Here is a 20,529-nt window from a genome sequence, read left to right as displayed (position 1 = left end):
AGACAGGAGCTATAAGGAGATGGTCACACTCTAAAGCAAGAGGCACATAACTGGATGAGTGTTAGGAGAGGGAAGAGGAATAGGCAGTTAGTGCAGACCACCCCTGCAGCCATTCCCCTCAACAATAAGTATAATCTTTTGGATACTTTTGGGGGGTGGTATGGGGGGAGTTGGGTGGGAAACAATCTACCAGGGATAAGTCTTAGTGGTCAGGTATCTGGCACAAAGTCTGGCCCTTCAGCTAAGAAGGGAAGAGGGGAGAAGAGGAGAGCTATAGTGATTGGGGATTCTCTAGTTAGGCGAATAGATAGGAGGTTCTGTGAACAAGATCAAGATGGGGGAATCGGCTGGGGAATTATGGTGGCATAGTTAGCATAGCAGTTAGTGCAATACTATTACAGTGGCAGCCACCAAGGTTTGAATCTGGCACTTTCTTTAACTAATTTCTATGTTCTCCCCATGTGGGTTTCCTCCCACCCTTCAAAAACTTGATAGGATCATAGATTAATTGGGGTATTCATGCCGTAAGGACTCTGGACAGAAGAGCCTGTTACCGTGTGTATGTCTAAATTTAAAAAAAACCGCCCAGGTGCCAGGATCAGAATCTCTCAGATCAAATCCAGAACATTCTGAAATGGAAGGGTGAGCAGACAGATCTTGTGGACCATGTTGGTACCAAAGACATAGATAGGAGTAGGGATGAGGTCCTGAAAAGGAAATATAGGGAGTCAGGAAGAAAGCTGAAAAGTATAACCTCAAGATTGGTAACCTCGGGATTGCTGCTATGTCTTGTGCCAGTGAGGGCAGAAGTAGGAAATTGTGGCAGATGAATATGGAGCTGAAGAGTTGGTGCTTGAGGCTGAGGTTCAGATTTGTGGATTATTGGGATCTCTTCTAGGGAAGGTATGTCCTATACAAAAAGGACGGGCTGCACCTGAACTGGAGAGGGACCAATATCTTGATGGATAGGTTTGCTAGAGCTTTTGAGGAGACTTTAATTAGTTTGGGAAGGGGATGGGAACCAGAATGTGAGGGCAGAGAATGATAGAAAGGATGATGCAAATGTTATGGGGTTGTGAGCAAGGACAGGCAGTGGAGGAAGCATAAATATAGTCAGTTGGAGGGTTTTGAAATGTGTCTATTTCAATGTAAGGGGTATTAGGAGTTCAAGAGATTGAGCATAGATCAGTATGTGGAATTATGATGTTGTGGCCACATTACAGAGACTTGGCTGACACAGGGACAGGATTGGCTGATGCAGGTACCGGAGTGGGGGGGGGGGGGTTTAGATATTTTAAAATGGATAGGATGATAGGTAAAAGAGTGGGGGAGGGGGGTGGGAAGTAGCATTACTGATCAGGGATAGTATCACAGCTGCAGAAAGGGAGGACACTGGAAGGAGTGTCTACTGAGTTGGTGTTGGTGGAAGTCAGAAATGGGAAGGGAGCAACCACTGTGTTGGGGTTATAGGTTAATTGGGTGGCATGGGCTCGTGGGCCAAAAGGGCCTGTTATCATTCTGTATGTATGTCTATGTCTATTTCTATATTAGATTTAGAAAGCAAAAAACAGGAAGGGCTCAAAGAATTATATGGTAGCCAGGAAGGAACTTAAGAAAGGACTATGGAAAGCATGAAGGGAGCATGAGAAAGCCTTGGCAAGTAGGATTAACAAAAACCCTAAGGTATTTTATCCATCCCTGAACAACAGAAGGATGACAAGAGTGAAGGTTGGACCGCTTAAGGATAAAGGAGGCTATGTGTGTCTGGAGGTGGTGGAGGTCAGGGAATACTTTGCTTCAGTATTCACCAAAGAAAAGGACCATTAGTCAAGGTGAGGACAGAATAGTACAAGCTTATTTATTGGGCCATGTTGAAATTAAGGAATAGGAGGTGATGGATCATCTTGAAAACATTAGGATTAATGTCCCAAGCACTGGATGAGATATACCCCAGGTTGCTATGTGAAGGAAGGGAAGAAATTGCTGGGGCATTGGCAACGATCTTTGCATCCTCCTTGGCCACAGAGGAGGTGCAGGAGGATTTGAGAATGGCAAATGTAGTCCCTTTGCTTAAAAAAAGATAATAGGGAGAATCCTGGGAATTATAGACCAGTGAGTTTTACATCAGTGGTGAACAAACTATTGGAGAGGATTCTTAAAGACAGCATTTTTGAGCATTGGAGAAGTACAATCTACTCAGGCATAGTCAGCATGGCTTTGTGAGGGAAAGGTCTTGCCTCATGAGCCTAATTTAGTTTTATGAGGAAATAAATAAATTGATAAAGATAGGGTGGTAGATGTAGTAGAGTTCCGCAGAGATCTGTTCTAGCACTCCTGCCTTTGTGATTTTTATAAATGACCTGGTCGAATAAGTAAAGGGATGGATCAGTAAGTTTGTGGATGATATGAAGATTGGAGATTTTGTGGACAGTGTTGAAGGTTGTTGTATTTTATAACAGAATATAGACAGGATGCAGAGTTGGGTGGAAAAGTGGCAGATAGAGTTCAATCCAGAATAGTGTGATATGATACAGTTTGGAAGGTCAAATCTAAAGGCAGAGTACACGGTTAATGGTCGGTACTTAACAATGATGAGAAATAGAAGGACATTAGAGTCCAAATCCACAGATCTCAAGATTGCTGTGCAGGTTAATAGAATAGTTAAGAAGGCCTATGGTATGCTGGTCTTCATTGGTCGGGGAATTGAGTTCAGGAGATGTAAGGTAATATTAAAGTTCTTTATATCTCTGGTGAGACCACACTGGAATATTGTATTCAGTTCTGGTCACCCCATTACAGGAAGGATGTGGAAGCTGTGGAGAGGGTGAAGAGGAGATTTACCAGAATGTTGCCCTGATGGGAAATTATGACATATCAGGCAAGGTTAGCAGAAGGATGAGAGTTGACTTAATGGAGGTGTATAAGATTATGAGAGGCATAGATAAGGAAGACAGCCAGTACCCTTTTTACCCAGTGGGGGAGTACCAAACACCAGACAACATCTCTACAACGTGAAAGGAGGAAAGTTTAGGGGAGACATCAGGGGTAAGTTTTTTTACACAGAGTTGTGGGTACCTGAAATGTATTGCCAGGATGGTGGTAGAGGCTGGAACAATAGGGGCATTTAAGAGACTCTTAGGTAGGAACATGGATGAAAGAAAAATAGAAGGTTATGAGGTAGGGAGTGAGTTTTTTTTTTGCAATAGGTATACAAAGGTTGGCAGAATATCAGGGCCAAAGGGCCTGTACTGTGTGTAATGTTCTCTGCTCTATGTTCCAAGATTGCATAAATTAATCACCAAACTACAGCTAAACATACTACCTACATTACTGGAAATTCAGGATATGCAGTAATCAATATAACCATGTTGTTGGAGACACAGTTATTGCACAGGTGCAATGAACAACACAATAATTACATTTTCAAATTAAAATCATATTACTATTTACAATGCACTTGATCCTCTGGGGGGGGGGCACTGTTGCTGGGACTTGTCCTCTGTCCCCTCCGATACTGCATGCTCCCACTCTAACAACACACGGGCCCCAGAAGAAACCCTGATAAAGGGGCAGGCAGTCGGCTTGTCCAGAACCCATGACTGCCCGCTGCCTTTTTTAAAAAATTTTTTTATTTTTCACACCATAAATCACATTAACCATGGTACACACTTTTTCCTTTTCACACATATACAGTGCCATTTTCTCCCCCCCCCCTCCTCCCATCCCACCCTCCCTACCTACCCCCTCCCGTCCATTTAAGGTATACAATCTAGGATACATTAAACCAGTCAGACAATGTTGTCATTCAATAAAAATACATCAGAAATTCTACTGAGTCCATTCTTTTCATTTCCTTTTCCTTCCGTTAACTTAGGTAATGATTGTCCCCGGTAGGTTTTCGCTATTGTATTTAATGTAAGGCTCCCATATTTGTTTGAATATTTCAATATTATTTCTTAAACTATATGTTATTTTTTCTAATGGAATACATTTATTCATTTCTATATACCATTGCTGTATTTTCAAATTATCTTCCAATTTCCAGGTTGACATAATACATTTTTTTTGCTACGGCTAGAGCTATCTTAACAAATCTTTTTTGTGCATCCTCCAAATCAATTCCAAATTCTTTGTTTTTTATGTTACTTAGGAGGAAGATCTCTGGATTCTTTGGTATATTGTTTTCTGTTATTTAATATCTGATTTAGATCTTCCCAAAATTTTTTTACTTTCTCACATGTCCAGATTGCATGAATTGTTGTTCCCATTTCTTTTTTAATCAAAAACATCTATCAGATACTGTTGGGTCCCATTTATTTAACTTTTGAGGTGTAATGTATAGCCTGTGTATCCAGTTATATTGTATCATACGTAACCTCGTATTTATTGTATTTCTCATCGTTCTGGAGCATAACTTCTCCCATGTTTCCTTTTTTATCTTTATATTTAAATCTTGTTCCCATTTTTGTTTAGTTTTACCATTTGTTTCCTCATTCTCCTTTTCTTGCAGTTTAATATACATATTTGTTATAAATATTTTGATTAACATTGTATCTGTAATCACATATTCAAGGTGACTTCCCTCTGGCAAACTCAAACTGCTTCCTAATTTATCCTTCAAGTAGGATCTCAATTGGTAATATGCCAGCGCTGTATCTCGAGTTATATTGTACTTATCTTTCATTTGTTCAAAGGATAAGAATCTATTTCCTGAAAAACAATTTTCTATTCTTTTAATCCCTTTTTTTCCAATTCTCTAAAGGAAAGGTTATCTATTGTAAAAGGGAGTAACTTGTTTTGCGTCAATATTAGTTTTGGTAATTGATAATTTGTTTTATTTCTTTCTACATGAATCTTCTTTCAAATATTGAGGAGATGATGTAATACTGGAGAACTTCTATGTTGTACCAATTTTTCATCCCATTTATATAATATGTGTTCAGGTATCTTTTCCCCTATTTTATCTAATTCTAATCTCGTCCAATCTGGCTTTTCCCTTGTTTGATAAAAATCTGATAGGTATCTTAATTGTGCGGCTCTATAATAATTTTTAAAGTTTGGCAGTTGTAAGCCTCCTTGTTTATACCATTCTGTTAATTTATCTAGTGCTATCCTCGGTTTCCCCCCTCTCCATAAAAATTTCCTTATTATTTTCTTTAACTCCTTGAAGAATTTCTCTGTCAGTTGTATTGGCAATGCCTGAAATAAGTATAATATCCTTGGAAAAATGTTCATTTTAATACAGTTTATCCTTCCTATTAGTGTTAGTGGTAAATCTTTCCAATGCTCTAAATCGTCCTGTAATTTTTTCATTTGTGGATAATAATTGAGTTTATATAGTTGGCCGAGATTTTTATTTATTTGTACACCTAGGTATCTTATTGCTTGCATTTGCCATCTAAATGGTGATTCCTTCTTAAATTTTGAGAAATCCACATTATTCATAGGCATTGCTTCACTTTTATTTATTTATCTTGTAACCCGACACTTCTCCATATTCCTTCAATTTCTTATATAATTCTTTTATTGATAGTTCTGGTTCTGTTAAGTACACTATAACATCATCCGCAAATAAACTGATTTTATATTCCTTGTCTTTTATTTTTATTTCTTTTATATTATTATCTGTTCTTATCAATTCTGCTAGTGGTTCTATAGCTAACGCAAACAATAAAGGTGATAGTGGGCATCCCTGCCGTGTTGACCTGCTTAAGTTAAATTGCTTTGATACATGTCCATTTACTGTCACTTTCGCTAACGGTCCCTTATATAATGCTTTAATCCAATTAACATACTTCTCCGGTAAACTGAATTTTTGCAATATTTTGAACAAATAATTCCATTCTACTCTGTCAAAGGCCTTCTCTGCGTCTAAAGCAACTGCTACTGTAGGTGTTTTATTCCCTTCTACTGCATGAATTAAGTTAATAAATTTACAAATATTGTCTGTTGTGCGTCTTTTTTTGATAAATCCAGTTTGGTCTAAATTTACCATTTTCGGTACATACTCTGCTAATCTGTTTGCTAATAGTTTAGCTATTATCTTATAATCTGTGTTAAGTAAAGATATTGGTCTATATGATGCTGGTGAGAGTGGATCTTTCCCTTGCTTTAGTATTACTGTAATTATTGATGTTTTACATGAATCTGGTAAGCTTTGTGTTTTATCAATCTGGTTGATTACTTCCAGGAGGGGTGGAATTAATAAGTCTTTAAATGTTTTGTAGAATTCTATTGGGAATCCATCCTCTCCTGGTGTCTTATTATTTGGTAATTTTTTTATTATCTCTTGTATTTCTACTATTCCAAATGGCTCTGTTAATTTATTTTGTTCCTCTATTTGTAGTTTTGGTAGTTCAATTTTAGTCAGAAATTCATCTATTTTCCCTTCTTTCCCTTCGTTTTCAGTTCGGTATAATTGTTCATAGAATTCTCTAAAGTTTTCCTTAATTTCTTTTGGATTATATGTAATTTGTTTGTCTTTTTTCCTTGATGCCAATACCATTTTCTTAGCTTGTTCTGTCTTAAGCTGCCATGCTAGGATTTTGTGCGTTTTTTCACCTAGTTCATAATATTTCTGTTTTGTCTTCATTATATTCTTCTCCACCTTATATGTTTGTAGTGTTTCATATTTTATTTTTTTATCCGCCAATTCTCTTCTTTTAGTTGTATCTTCCTTCATTACTAATTCTTTTTCTATATTTACTATTTCCCTTTCCAACTGCTCTGTTTCCTGATTATAGTCCTTCTTCATCTTGGTTACATAACTTATTATTTGCCCTCTAATGAATGCTTTCATTGCATCCCATAGTATAAACTTATCTTCCACTGATTCCGTATTTATTTCAAAATACATTTTAATTTGTTTTTCAATAAATTCTCTAAAATCCTGCCTTTTAAGTAACATGGGGTTTAATCTCCATCTATACATTCTTGGAGGGATGTCCTCTAACTTTACTGTCAATATTAAGGGTGAATGGTCCGATAGTATTCTAGCTTTATATTCTGTTTTTCTTACTCTATCTTGCATACGAGCTGATAACAAAAATAGGTCTATTCTTGAATATGTTTTATGTCTAGCCGAGTAATATGAATATTCCTTTTCCTTTGGGTGTTGTTTCCTCCATATATCCAAAAGTTGCATTTCTTCCATCGATTTAATTATAAATTTGGTTACTTTGTTCTTTCTGTTAATTTTTTTCCCAGTTTTGTCCATATTTGAATCCAAATTCAGGTTAAAATCCCCTCCTATTAATATGTTCCCTTGCGTATCTGCTACCTTAAAAAAGATATCTTGCATAAACTTTTGATCTTCTTCGTTAGGTGAATATACATTGAGTAGATTCCAAAACTCCGAATATATCTGACATTTTACCATTACATATCTCCCTGCTGGATCTATTATTTCCTCTTCTATTTTAAATGGCACATTTTTACTAATTAATATAGCTACTCCTCTTGCTTTTGAATTATACGATGCTGCTGGTCCGTGTCCTACCCAATCTCTCTTTAATTTCTTGTGCTCCAATTCAGTTAAATGTGTTTCTTGCACAAATGCTATATCAATTTTTTTCTTTTTTTCAGTAAATTTAGCAGTTTCTTCCTTTTAATTTGGTTATGTATTCCATTAATATTTAAAGTCATATAGTTCAGCGTAGCCATTTTATACTTTGTTTATCTTCCCTTTCTGTTTCTCCATCATTACCTTTCCTTCTTATCCATTTCTGTTTTCTTGTTTTAAACCCTTTATAAGACAACATTCCTAAAACATCAAACATTTTCCTTATTCTCCTATTTAAAACTTCTTTAGCCCCAATCTCCCCTTCCCCTCCTGAGTTGTCCTTTATCCCTTGTCGGACAACCACATCTCCCCTCTCCATTTGGATTTGTGAATTCACTCGCAAGCATCAGCTGATTTTGCAGTGACCGCAACTCCTCCCCACCCAGCCCCCCCCAGAAAAGATTTCACTTTTTATATGTAACAAAGGTCACTCTTTTAGTTCCCTCCTTATTCCCTCTATTCCATTTCCTTCCCTTATTAATTCTTGTCTATACTATCTATATTTTCCTCTAAATACGGATACATTCATGTATACATTATACATATACACACATATACCTCTTTACCCACATACATATAAATCGTGGTCATTTTTACTCTTATTACATATCTTCATCTCTCTGGTTGTTTTGTAATTGTTCTGCAAATTTCCTTGCTTCCTCTGGATCCGAGAATAGTTTTTTTTTTCCATAAGATCGTTTTCGATGTATTGAACTCCTTTCTCTTCTTCAGGAGTTCAAAACTTATGTGTCTTTTTAGTTCTCAGTCTTTTGTACTCTCGTTACACGTCTTCATCCCTCAGTCTATTTTGTAATTGTTCTGCAAATTTTCGTGCTTCCTCTGGATCCGAGAATAGTCTGTTTTGTTGTCCTGGAATAAATATTTTCAATACCGCTGGATGCTTTAGTATAAATTTATACCCTTTCTTCCATAAAATCGCCTTTGCTGTATTGAACTCCTTTCTCCTCTTCAGGAGTTCAAAACTTATATCTGGATAAATAAAGATTTTTTGCCCTTTATACTCCAGTGGCTTGTTGTTCTCTCTTACTTTTTCCATTGTCTTCTCCAGTACCTTTTCTCTTGTAGTATATCTTAGGAATTTTACTAAAATAGATCTTGGCTTTTGTTGCGGTTGTGGTTTAAAGGCCAATGCTCTATGTGCCCTTTCTATTTCCATTTCTTGCTGTAGTTCTGGACATCCTAGGATCCTGGGGATCCAATCTTTTATAAACTCTCTCATATTCTTGCCTTCTTCATCTTCCTTAAGTCCCACTATCTTTATGTTATTTCTTCTGTTATAATTTTCCATTATATCTATTTTCTGAGCTAACAGTTCTTGTGTCTCTCTAACTTTTTTATTAGATTCCTCTAATTTCTTTTTTAAGTCCTCTACCTCCATTTCTACTGCTGCTTCCCGCTCTTCCATCTTGTCCATTCTCTTTCCCATTTCTGTTAAGGTCATATCTATTTTATTCATTTTCTCTTCTATATTGTTTATTATTCTTCTTAAATCATTAAATTCTTGCGCTTGCCATTCTTTAAATGACTCCATGTATTCTTTAATAAGAGAAAGTATATCCTTTATCTTGCCTTTCCCTTCTTCTTCTATTTCACTGTACTCTTCCTCTTCCTCTTCTTCTTCCTCTGGGTTGGCCATCTGTTGTTTCTTTGTTGCCCTTTTCTTCTCTTCTTTCTTGTTTTCGTTGTCTTCTATGTTCTCCTCTTGCTGCAGGTGTTCTGCAGCTGTCATTGCCGGCTGTGGAGATCGACTCCCCAGCTGGTCACCCCTCCCGTCGGTGTGTTTTTTTGCATGCGCGGTTGTGCACTTTTACTCGGCTCAGCGAGCCATTTTTGTAGTCCACTTTCTACCGACCTGAGCGAACGGGTTTCTCTCTCCACCGCGGGCTTCTTCGAACAGGTAAGGCCTTCTCCTTCTTCTTCCGTTGTCTTCTCTTCCTCTCTTCTTACCGTTGATTTCGATTTTTCTTTTTTCGTCGCCATCTTCTTTCCACCTTTATACTCACTTTTCTTTAATTTTTATTTTTGTGCCTTTGTGTTTTCCTTTGTTTTTTCCGACTTTTCTGGAGAGGGTTGGAGTTCACCGTCCGGCCATTACTCCATCACGTGACTCCTCCCCGACTGCCCGCTCCCTTGACCCATGAATAGCCAGCTTGGCCAAGCCTAGTAACAAGCTGACAAGGAAATGTTCCAAACTCCCCCTCTGCTCCACACCGGGTGACTGTCAATCAGGAGTGTAGGGCTGAAGTGCAGCCAGAACATGAGGAGCATCTCCTTCAGATGATTAGAGGAGCTGGAACCTCTCATGCCTCATGAACATGTGGTACATCATTTCATCCCGGTTATAAAAATGACAGGCAGGAAGTGGTTGCAAGGCACTACTCTGACGACACTCTCTACCTCAAGTGGTGCAGTATTAACTTTGATTACCTGCAGGGTAACAAGGAAACCAAGTGCTGCCTACTCAACAAAGCAAAGTACTGTGAAGTAATGCTGTGTCAGAGCAATACAGGCATGAGTGCGTGTAGATCATCTACTCAGTCCAAGGTGAGCATACTTGTTCAGGTGCGAATTAATTTCTGGGCTAAAGTCCAGAAACATGAACCTGCTGTCAGCCAATACACAAACGTACTGGAGAAACTCAGCAGGTATTGCAACATTCATAGGAAGTAAAGGATAACCAATGTTTCGGGCCTAAGCCCTTTGTCAGGAATCAAATTCCTGACAATGGACTCAGGCTTGAAACATCAACTGCCTTTTACTTTGATGGATGCTGCATGGCCTGCTGAGTTTCTCCAGCCCGCTTGTATTTTGCACTCAACCCCAGAATCTGCAGATTTTCTTGTTTAACTTCTTTCGTCAGCCAGGTGCTCAGTTTGTAGAAATTTTAGCAGGCTGTCCATTATTCTTTGTGGATAATGCAATTCGTCTATTTCATATTTTATGTCACCATGCTGGATTTGTGTGCAGTACATCCCAATTCATGCCACAAATTAATGTGAATAGATCTTCTTTGTGGTTTTGCATTGACGGGGCAGAAATCATCGCCATAACCCAATCCTAGCAGTTCCCAACCCACTGAGGTCAGGGTGGGTTTGAAGTCATGTCTCGGTCCTCCTGGATAACCATGGGTGGGGTGGTGAGCCATCTGTCACTGAGGTCAGTGAGGTCATCTGGTCGTCTCTCAATATAAGTGGCTTGGTGCCCAGTACTCAGTCGCGGTTCCTATCAGACCTCCACACAAGACTGTTCAGACTGATTCAGAAGTGTGCCTTTTCTTTCTTCTTATTGCTTATTGTTCATTACTTTAGTCAAGACTTCCAAACTCCTGTATCTAATTGATCTCCAGATGTCATTACATTGGCAAAACCTTGCTTCAAAACCTCTTCCAACTCCACTTCCGGATGTTCTTGGTCAAGTCATCAAAAATGTGAACTACGTAAAAAGTGAGGCTGTTTAAAGAATTGTGCAAAGTTATGGATTCAGAGCATAAGAACCTGCTCTACTACATCAAAGTGTATTGGCTAACAACGGGAAATGAGTGTTTGAACTACGAGAAGAGTTGCAGTTGTTTTTGAAAAAACAAAAAAAGTACGAACTGCAAACTGCTTCGATGAAAAGCTGTGGATATTTTGCCTTGCCTACCTTGTGAATATATTTGATCAATTAAACAAATTGAATCTCAGGATACAAGACAAGGACACAACTATCATCCAATTTGTTGATGCTCTCAATGCATTTATGCAAAGGATGAGAGAGGGAACTTTTCAATGTTTGAATCTTTTTCAGCAGTAGCTGTTAATGGAATGGATGCTGATGTTGAAAAGGAAATTGTCTTGTATCGCAGCTACCTGAGAAGAATTCCTGAACCACTTCCCAGAAATTAGCCAAGAAGGACTGGCACTGGCAAGGAGCCCCTTGTTAAAGCCCTGATGATCTGCAAGGTGAATGAATTGAGCTTCAAAATGATTCTGGATGCAAAGATGTGTTTGAGACTTCATCTCTATCTGAGTTTTGGCCAAAAGTGGTGGATAGTTATCCCAACATTGTGAAGGAGTGTCTTCAGAAGATCCTACCCTTCACAACCACTTATCTTTGTGAATCAGGATTTTTGAGATTGTTGCAGTTGAAGACAAAGGCTGAAAACTGCATTGAAGTGGAGGAAGATCTCAGGTGTACGTTATCTACAAAAGAACTAAGGATTGAAAACTGGTGAAGAAACTTGTGGAACAGGGGTCTCTTAACGTGGCTTGAGCTTTGACTTTGGGAGTTTTTATGTTCATTGTATCCTTGCACTGTTTTTTATTCTTTAAAAATCTTAAATAAAATACTTTAAATTAGATAAAAATGTGTTTCTTACAGAGTTGTCTTTCACTTGAAAATATTATTTTTTGAAAGTTTTATTTATCACTTCTAACAATACCAAACAACTTGAACATATTGATCAGTCATTCTCACTAGTGTGCCATGGCATGTTAGACCAGAAGCCAGGTGGGCCTTAGACTGAAAAGGTTGAAAACACTGCCCGAGTCATAGCATTATCATCATAATCAGTTTTAGATTCTCCTGTGTAGAGAAAAAGGCTGTGACCATTAATTTTACTCATGTCCCTCATGATTTTATAAAACCAACATCCTCCTGGAATTCAGGGAATAAAGCCCCAGACTACCCAATTTCCATATAATTCAAGCTCTCCAAGTCCTGATAACATCCTTGTAAAACATTTCTGTACCCTTTCCAGCTTAATGACATGCTTCCTATAGTTGGGTGGCTATAACTGCACATAATACTCTGTGTAGTCTCACCATGTGGTCCAGTTGTAACATGCTGCATTCAATGCTCTGGTCAATCAAGCATAATAAATGTCTTTTTCCCCACCCTGTCCATCTGTGATGACACTTCCAGGGAACTATATATCTGTACCCCCAGATCTCACTGCTCCACAACACTCTCGAGAGCCCTACCATTTACTGTGTAAGTCCTATCCTAGTTTAATTTCTCAAAATTCAACATATCACCTTTGTCCAAGTTAAATTCCAACTGCCATTTCTTAGTCCACTTTCCCAATTTATCCAGATCCTGATGTAACCTTAGATAACCTTCACTATCCACAACACCCCTAATTTTGGTGTGATCCACAAACTTACTCACCATGCTATCAATATTCCCCTCCAGTACAGTGGTCGGACCACCAATCCCTTTGGCATACCTCTGGTCACAGGCCTCCAGTCTGAATAGCAAACCTCCACCACCATTTTTTGACTCCTACTGCCAAGCCAATTTTATATCCAATTGGCTAGCTCACCCTGTATGCAACCTTCCAAACCAACCTAACATGCGGGACCTTGTCAGCTTTGCTAAAATCCATGTAGACAACTTCTACAGCCTTGCACTTGTCAATCATCTTCATCACCTCTTCAAAAAACTTAATCGAATTTGTGAGACATACAAAGCAACTTTGAATATTGCTAATCAGTCCTTGCCTTTTCAAATGCAAATAGATACTGTCTCTCAAAACCCTCATCTGTAATTTTCCAACCCTTGATGTTAGGCTAATCAGCCTGTACTTCCTTGGTGTATCCTTGCAGCTCTTCTTAATTAAGACACCAGCACCTCCTTTTTTATAATGTGGATTTCTTTCAGGACATCACTGTTCTCTTCCCTGCTTCCCTAGCTTGCACAGATGAGCCTGTGCTTGGCAGTGGCCATGTGGGCTTACAGAATCCACAGGAGCAGCAGAGCAGTGTAGGCCAGGGAGAACACCCTCTCATTGAGAAGAAGAAACAGAGGAGGTTACCCTACAGACCATGGCAACAAACCAGCGAGGGGCTCATCAGCTTAAGGACCCACACATGCTGCAGACAGTCAGTGACTTGCAATCGAGGGATTCACAAAACTAGGATTCATGTATGTGCTGAGGGCAAGAAGGGCTCCCCAGGGTCCTTGGATGCTGAAGGCTTCTTGATCATGTCAGGTTTGGACCTGGAGCTCGAGTAGCTGAAGGATCAAACAAGGGTTTGTACGGCTGGAGAGGCTGCAGGAGAAAATGAAGGCGAATCCATGGACACTTGATTACTCAGAAGGGCCTCTCTTTTACTTCTTTTTCTCTCTTGCTGTAGGGGGCACCAGGCGACACTAATGACATTTCTTTGTCTGCCTTATGGTGGGCAGAAGGAAACTTCATGTAATATTACATTCTCTATATGAGTACTTGTCAATAAAGGAATCTTGAATTTTGTCATTTAAAACCTTTTGCACCTACTGTGGATCTTTTACCAAGATGACCACATTGATCTATTCTCTCTCTAATTACCTCTTTGCTCTGAGGATTCCCTTTACCTTAACTATTCAGACCCCTTTTCTTCCATAGAACATTGAACATTACAGCACCAGTATCATTGGATCATCAGATCAGGTAGAAACTGAGTGAAGTGCCTCGGAAGGTATCACCTTAATCACTTGTATCGAGAATTTGGTTTAATTTCACCCACATGTGATTTATTGCAAATCATCAATAATTTGATATCAGATGAAAATATTGTCAAAATTTGCTATTCTCATTGCGGCTTTGAAATTCTTTCCTTTGTGCAGCAGAATCATTTAAAGCACCAAAAAACTAAACGGTTTGAATGTATTACTTATTTCCTCTTATTTGTAGATAAGCTCTATAGTGGTCATATAGCTATTCTTCTTTGACATCCTGGTTGGATGTTACGCATAATTAGTGGATGAAATTTAACTCTTGTTTGTCATTTATGGCCAATTTCAGTCTTGAACCTGAATGTTTCTGTGGAAGTTGGTGTTACATGTTTGAGCTGTACAGGACATTGTGATGAGACCACACTCAAGAGTACTGCTTGCCCAGCATTGAGAAAGGACATCATTTGGTTCAAAGGGGTGCAGTATGATGTTGCTGGGACTGGAGAGTTTAAGTTATAGGGAGAGGCTGGGCCTTTATATCCTGAAGTATAGGTTGCTGAGGGATGAACTTATAGAGGTTTATAAAATCACAATGGGCATGGATAAAGTGAATGTGCTTTCTAGAACTAGAGGTTTAAGGAAGGAAGGGAGCTGGGGATGTGTGAGTCAGTTTTTTCATTCAGAGATTGGTCGTATCGGAATGAGCTGTCAGGGGAAATATGGACAGGGAGAAGGATATGGACCAAATGAAGACAAATGGGACAAGCCCACAATCAGAACGGATTGAAATCAGGAGAATACAAACCAGTCCTCATCGTGGGGTCAGCAATGGAAAGAGTTAAGAACTTCAATTCCTATGCTTTTGCCAAAATATGGTAACCTTATCTAGAGCACTTCGGTGCCCAGTTATAATGACAGCTCATAGCTTGAAAAATCTGATAAAACAGCAGTGAAGCAGCTCAAAGAGAGGAAGTAGATTAGAAAGACTGGTGGTACGCTGAATTTTTCTTTTCGTTCTTTTACTCTTTTCTGTCTCTTTTGTTGTTTTGCTTTTCTTTTGATGTTTGGGCGAGGGGGAGGGAGTGGAATTACAAGTAAATTGACATTGTATCTGAAACTCAGAAGCGATTTGTATTAAGTATGTGCAAACATGTTAAAAATGACTGTGTTTTGAAAAATGAAAAATAAAATTTTCTAAACATAAGAACTTCAATTCCTGGGTGTTAATATCTCTTTAGATCTACTCTGGGTCCTCCTTGTTGATGCAGTCACGAAGAAGGCTCGCCAGCAGCTCACACTTGGTGAGGAGTTTGAGGAGATTTGGTAGGTCACCAAAGCCTCTTGCAAATTTTTACAGGTGTACCATGGGGAGCATTTTGGCTGGTTGAATCACTGTCTGGTATGGAGGTGCCAATGCACAGGGCAGGAAAATTACAGAGAATTGTGAACTCAGTCAGTGCCGTCATGGGGCACCAGCCTTCACTCCATTAAGTACTTCTATAAGTATCTCAAGAAAGTAGCTTCTATCCTCAAAGACCCTCAGCACCCAGGCAAGCCCTCTTCTCACTGCTACCATCGGGCAGGAGGTACAGGAAGCTGAAGACGAATGCCTAATAGTACAGAAACAGCTTCTTTCCCTCCACAATCATATTTCTGAATGGACAATGAATCACTGACGTGACCTCAGTTCCTCTTCTTTTGCACTAATTTTTTTTAAGGTAATTTATAATAATTTTTCACCTGCAATGCTGCTGTAAAACAACAAATTTCATAGCACATTCATGATAATAAATGAATTCTGTTCTGATTCCAACTTGGTTGGCATGGATAAGTTGGAGGTCTATGACACTAATTTGATTAATATGCATTAATTTATTTGGTAACTTATTTAAATGCAGGGAAAATTTTATTATTTTTCACTGTGCACCAATAAAAAGTACAAATAACTACTTTCTCTGCTGATACCGACAAGTAGCAAAGGAGAATATAGACCCTACTTTGCTTTGTAATCTTAGTTTAATTCTGCATCGCTGTGCAGCTTACACATAAATAATGTGCAACCGAAACCGGTACGAGAGCACCACAGGACCAGTTAGAAGTATACCCAAGCAGAGTTGCCAAGAAAACATTCAGATGTGTGAAGCTGGACTGCAATTAAATGGACCAGCAGTGAAGATCTGTCAGTTCAGGAATTCCACCTAGGTTTGGAATGACTGTGTGGCAGAGATATTTGGAAATAAGATCTGGGAGAGGCATTCAGGACCTGGGCATTCAGCAGTATGAACATGCAATAAATCTGCTCAGTGCCCATCGTAAAATTCCTTAAAAATTGTACCCATTGAACACAGTCATCATGAGCGGCCGCAAGTGTACGTGGTGCCCAAACAACAGCCTCAAAGATCATTGGAAGCTGCCATCAAATATGTCAAAGCTTTGTGAAAATGAAGCACTTCGTTGAATAAATACAGAACATAGAATACTGCAGCACAGTACAGGATCTTCATCCCACAACATTGTCCCGACCTATAGAAACCTACTTCACAACAATCTAATTTTTCACTATCTCAAAGCCATAACCCTCTAGTTTTCATACATTCATGCACCTATCTCAGAGTCTTTTGAATGTCCCTATTGTACCAGCTTCCACCACCATCTCCAACCAGGCACCCACCACTCTCTGTATATAAAACTTATCTCTAACATCTCCTGTAAACTTTCCTCCACTCACCTTAAGTAGATGTCCTCTGGTAATTGTTACTGTCACCCCAGGAAAAACGTGTTGACTGTCCACCCCATCTGTGCCCCTCAACCACAATTAACCACTAGGAGCTACTTAAATTCTGCAAAAATGGACTTACAAGCTGCAAAGTTGACTATTGCATTTTAATTAATTTCTATGGTCCTGTTGTGTAAGTAATTTTAGTCCCAGCTTGAAGTCAGTAATGTACTGTTGTACTTTGTTATTGCGGCTAGATCATGCAGAGACTAATTCAAATGGCTTTAACGTTTGCACTCGAGATGGATGGCAGTTCAACACAGCTTTTAAAGTGGAGAATGCCTAAAGACAATGATGCTGTTTAACAGTAAGGAGCAAGCATTCATACTTAACACGTGATTGATAAATCAGCCAACCGTTGAACTTCTAAGTGTTTAAAATTAGACATACCACATGGGCCCATGAGCCCACGCTGCTCAAATACCCCAATTAATCTACAACCCCTGTAAGTTTTGAAAGATGGGAGGAAACCGGAGCACCTGACAAACCCACTCAGAAAAGGGAAGAACGTACAAACTTGTTTCTGACAGCGCTGGATTCGATCCTGGGACACTGTTGCTGTAATAGCATTGTGCTAACTGCTACACTAACCGTGCCTCCCATATTCCAGTGTTGCAATATGATCTCAAATTGAAAGGGCAAACTTATATCAAAAAATCTATTTGTATTGAATTGAACTGAATTGTTTTATTTTCACATGTACTGACATATAGTTAAAAAAAAACTTCTTGTGTGCTGCTCAGGCAGGTCAACTCATACAGCAGATTGTGCGACCGTGACAAGTAAACAAATAAATAAACAACAGTGTAGGGAGCCACATTACAGTATGTCAAATAGTGCAGGGTATGGAGAAAAGTACAAATTCGCAATGCAGAGAAAAAGAGTTAAGAAACAGGGCACGGACACCATCTTTTGCCGAGGTAGACTTTTAAAAAATTTACTGATGCAGCATTGTAGAAGGCCCTTCTAGCCCATGAAACCCAATTAACCTACCATGCCCATATATTTTTGGAGGGTGGGAGCACCTGGGGAAAAGCCCACTGAGGTCACGGGGGTGGGCGGGGGAAGGGGGGTGGTGGGGCAATGTCCTTAATCTGGGTCGCTGGCACTATGATAGCAGGTTACTAACCGCTATGCTAACTGTGACGCCCTTACATGATGTAATGACAGAGAACATTCAGATTTCTGGCTCTCTCTGTCTCAGTTTTGCAGACGTGGCAACTTCTTAACATCACTCTCCATTCCACATCAATGGTTCTGTTGTGGAGAAAGTGAAGGCCATAAAATTCCTTGGTGTGCATAGAACAGATGATCTGTTCTAAACCCACAATCCCTCCTGATTCAGAATCAGAATTTATGTCATGAACAGGTCACAAAATACATTGTTTTACAGCAACTTCACAGTCCAAACATTCATATAAACCACCTTACAACAATAAATAAATATAGTGCATGAGAAGTCAAAGTAAGCCAATATCTTTGATTCATTGATAATTCAGGAATCTGATGGCAGTGGGGAAGAAGCTGTCTTTGTGCCTCGAAGTGCTTGTCTTCAGGCTCCTGTACCTCAATAACTATCCTCAATAATCAGGAAGGCACAGTAGCACACTTCCTAAAGAGGCCATGGAGGGCAAGGCTACCTGCTTTCATCTTACCAACATTTTATAGGAGAACAATTGAGTGTGTCCTGTCTGGCCTCATCAGTGTGTGGCATGATAGCTGCAAAACATCGGACGGACCGGAAGTTAAAACAGGATCATTCAAACTCCCTCTCCTCCACTGATGACATCCACTGGAGTGTTGTTTAAATAGGAATCAAAGAATTATAGAGGGCTCTTTCCATCCAGCACACAGTATTTTTGACCCACTACCACAAGGAAGGTGGTACAGGAGCAACAAAATCAGGATTGCCAGGCTGGGAAATAGCTTCTTTCTCCAGGTTGTGAGAGAGATGAACTGTATCCAGTAAGTGAGCAAATCATCCTAAAATATTTAAATACATGTATTTTAAATTATATCTGTATTTCATTATTATGTGCTGTATGTCAGAAATAAAACTTCTCACACATGAGTCTCTTTAAAACTGATGACACGACAAGCTTTATTTACAAGTCTGCAGAGTTGGACTCAACTGGTTTCTCACCAGTTAAGCCCCGATACATACAGTGCATTGATTTTTATACCCTTATTGTTTGCCCTTCCCCTTCTTATTAATACTGTTTTAATTGGTTAGTATTACAAAAGCATTCTAAGTATAACTGCATTTTTAATTATCACGTTCGTTACGTACGCTGTGAACTCTACATACACTAAATTCTGTTTCTCACCCTTCTTATCAATCTTTTGTCTCCTGCATGTCTCTCACTATGACCATGAAAAGATAGGTTTAAAAAAACATATCCAGCTGAACCTTTTGTCCTTGGCTGCTAGTAAGTTCCCTGTCCGTTCTGGCTTCCCTTTTTATGATTAATCATCACATTTTAACTTAAGTCATTTTAACCTAAATTCTCTATATATAACAATCCACCCCTTTCTCTCTTTAAAATGTGTGTATTATATATATATGAATGGGGATTTTAACTCGGGGAAGAGAAACGTTTCATGATAAATTAATCTCGTGCTGAAGTAAAATTCTAACGGGGTCTCCCAGTCCCCCTGGTTGCATAGCCTGTTGGACCATGGAAATCACCAGGCTGCGTAGACAGGGAATAATACAGGGCAAAACAAGTAGGAGGAATAAAATACCTCCGATGACCCACAATTGGTTACATTAAAAGTTCCTGCAATTCTAGTTGCAAGATCAACAAAAAGGTTATCTCCCCCAACTGCGTGACCGAAATTTTCATGGTTATTTGGATGGACTCGAACTAAGTCCGGCTGTCTTAAAGGGGCAGGCACTTTCGAGTGTGGAGTGGAATTTCTTATTGGAACAGTACGCTGGTGTATGCAAAACCAGAGTCCATCAGGGCATGGTGGGCCTGAGTCACCCTTCCAACCGTTAAGAAGGAAAGGAGTGGTATTAGGAATCTGTATATAATGACCCATATTATTTCCTTCTTTTTCCACACAAGGGGTATATGGATGTTGGGTGGTATTTTCTGCCCAGCATTTCTCAGGAACTGAGGTATGGGAAATGAAATTACCTTCCTTTCTTCCCCAAATGTGGTCCTGAAACAGGACCACTGTGTCTCTGCATTTCTTACATTTCACACCTGATAAAGACATAGGCAAACTAAGAAAAATCAAAGAACATAACAATAACATTGTGAATTAAGTCTTTTTGCGAAATCGTAAGGTAAGAGGTTTTTCTCCAGGAATACAAGTCCAATCTGAGTTCGTATCAGGGTCCTGTGGCGCCTCTACAGGTCCCTTAAATCTGGATGCGTGTGTCCACCCCTTCTCTCTTGTTCGTGCTGCAGCTTCTGTAGTTAAGAGAACTTGGTATGGACCTTCCCACTGGGGCTGGAGTTTTTCAGTCTTCCAGGTCTTGATAAGAATCCAGTCTCCTGGTTCCACTTTGTGTAAAGAAAAGTCTAGAGGCGGTGTTTGTGCCAATAGTCCTCTCTTTCGTAAATCTGTAAGAGAGCGTGACAGTGCCTGTAAATAGTTCCTAACAAATATATCCCCTTCCCCCAAGGTGGGACACCCCTCAACTGTACTCCAGAAGGGAAGCCCAAACATCATTTCATAAGGGGACAGCCCTACATCTTTTCGTGGGGCAGTACAAATTCTCAATAAAGCCAGGGGCAGACAC

General features: G+C 39.3%; 1 protein-coding gene across 5 annotated transcripts in view; it reads left to right on the top strand.

Annotated features, from left to right (window-relative positions):
• The window catches only part of LOC138763152 (E3 SUMO-protein ligase ZBED1-like), a 212,538-nt gene that overhangs the window by 85,172 nt on the left and 106,837 nt on the right, over window positions 1–20,529 (top strand). Inside the window, exons 1-2 of one of the 5 annotated variants that reach the window (XR_011357356.1) lie at window positions 9,992–10,126; window positions 15,238–15,322. The exons of the other annotated variants lie outside the window; for them this stretch is intronic. The gene's annotated coding sequence lies outside the window, so the exon portion shown is untranslated. Of the gene's footprint in view, window positions 1–9,991; window positions 10,127–15,237; window positions 15,323–20,529 lie in introns of those variants that run through there. 5 annotated transcript variants of the gene reach the window in all.

The sequence above is a fragment of the Narcine bancroftii genome, chromosome 5 (genome assembly GCF_036971445.1).
Source record: "Narcine bancroftii isolate sNarBan1 chromosome 5, sNarBan1.hap1, whole genome shotgun sequence".
Lineage (NCBI taxonomy): Eukaryota > Metazoa > Chordata > Chondrichthyes > Torpediniformes > Narcinidae > Narcine > Narcine bancroftii.
The sequence above is the reverse complement of the archived record's forward strand: the minus strand, read 5'-3'. Positions and strand labels throughout refer to the sequence as shown.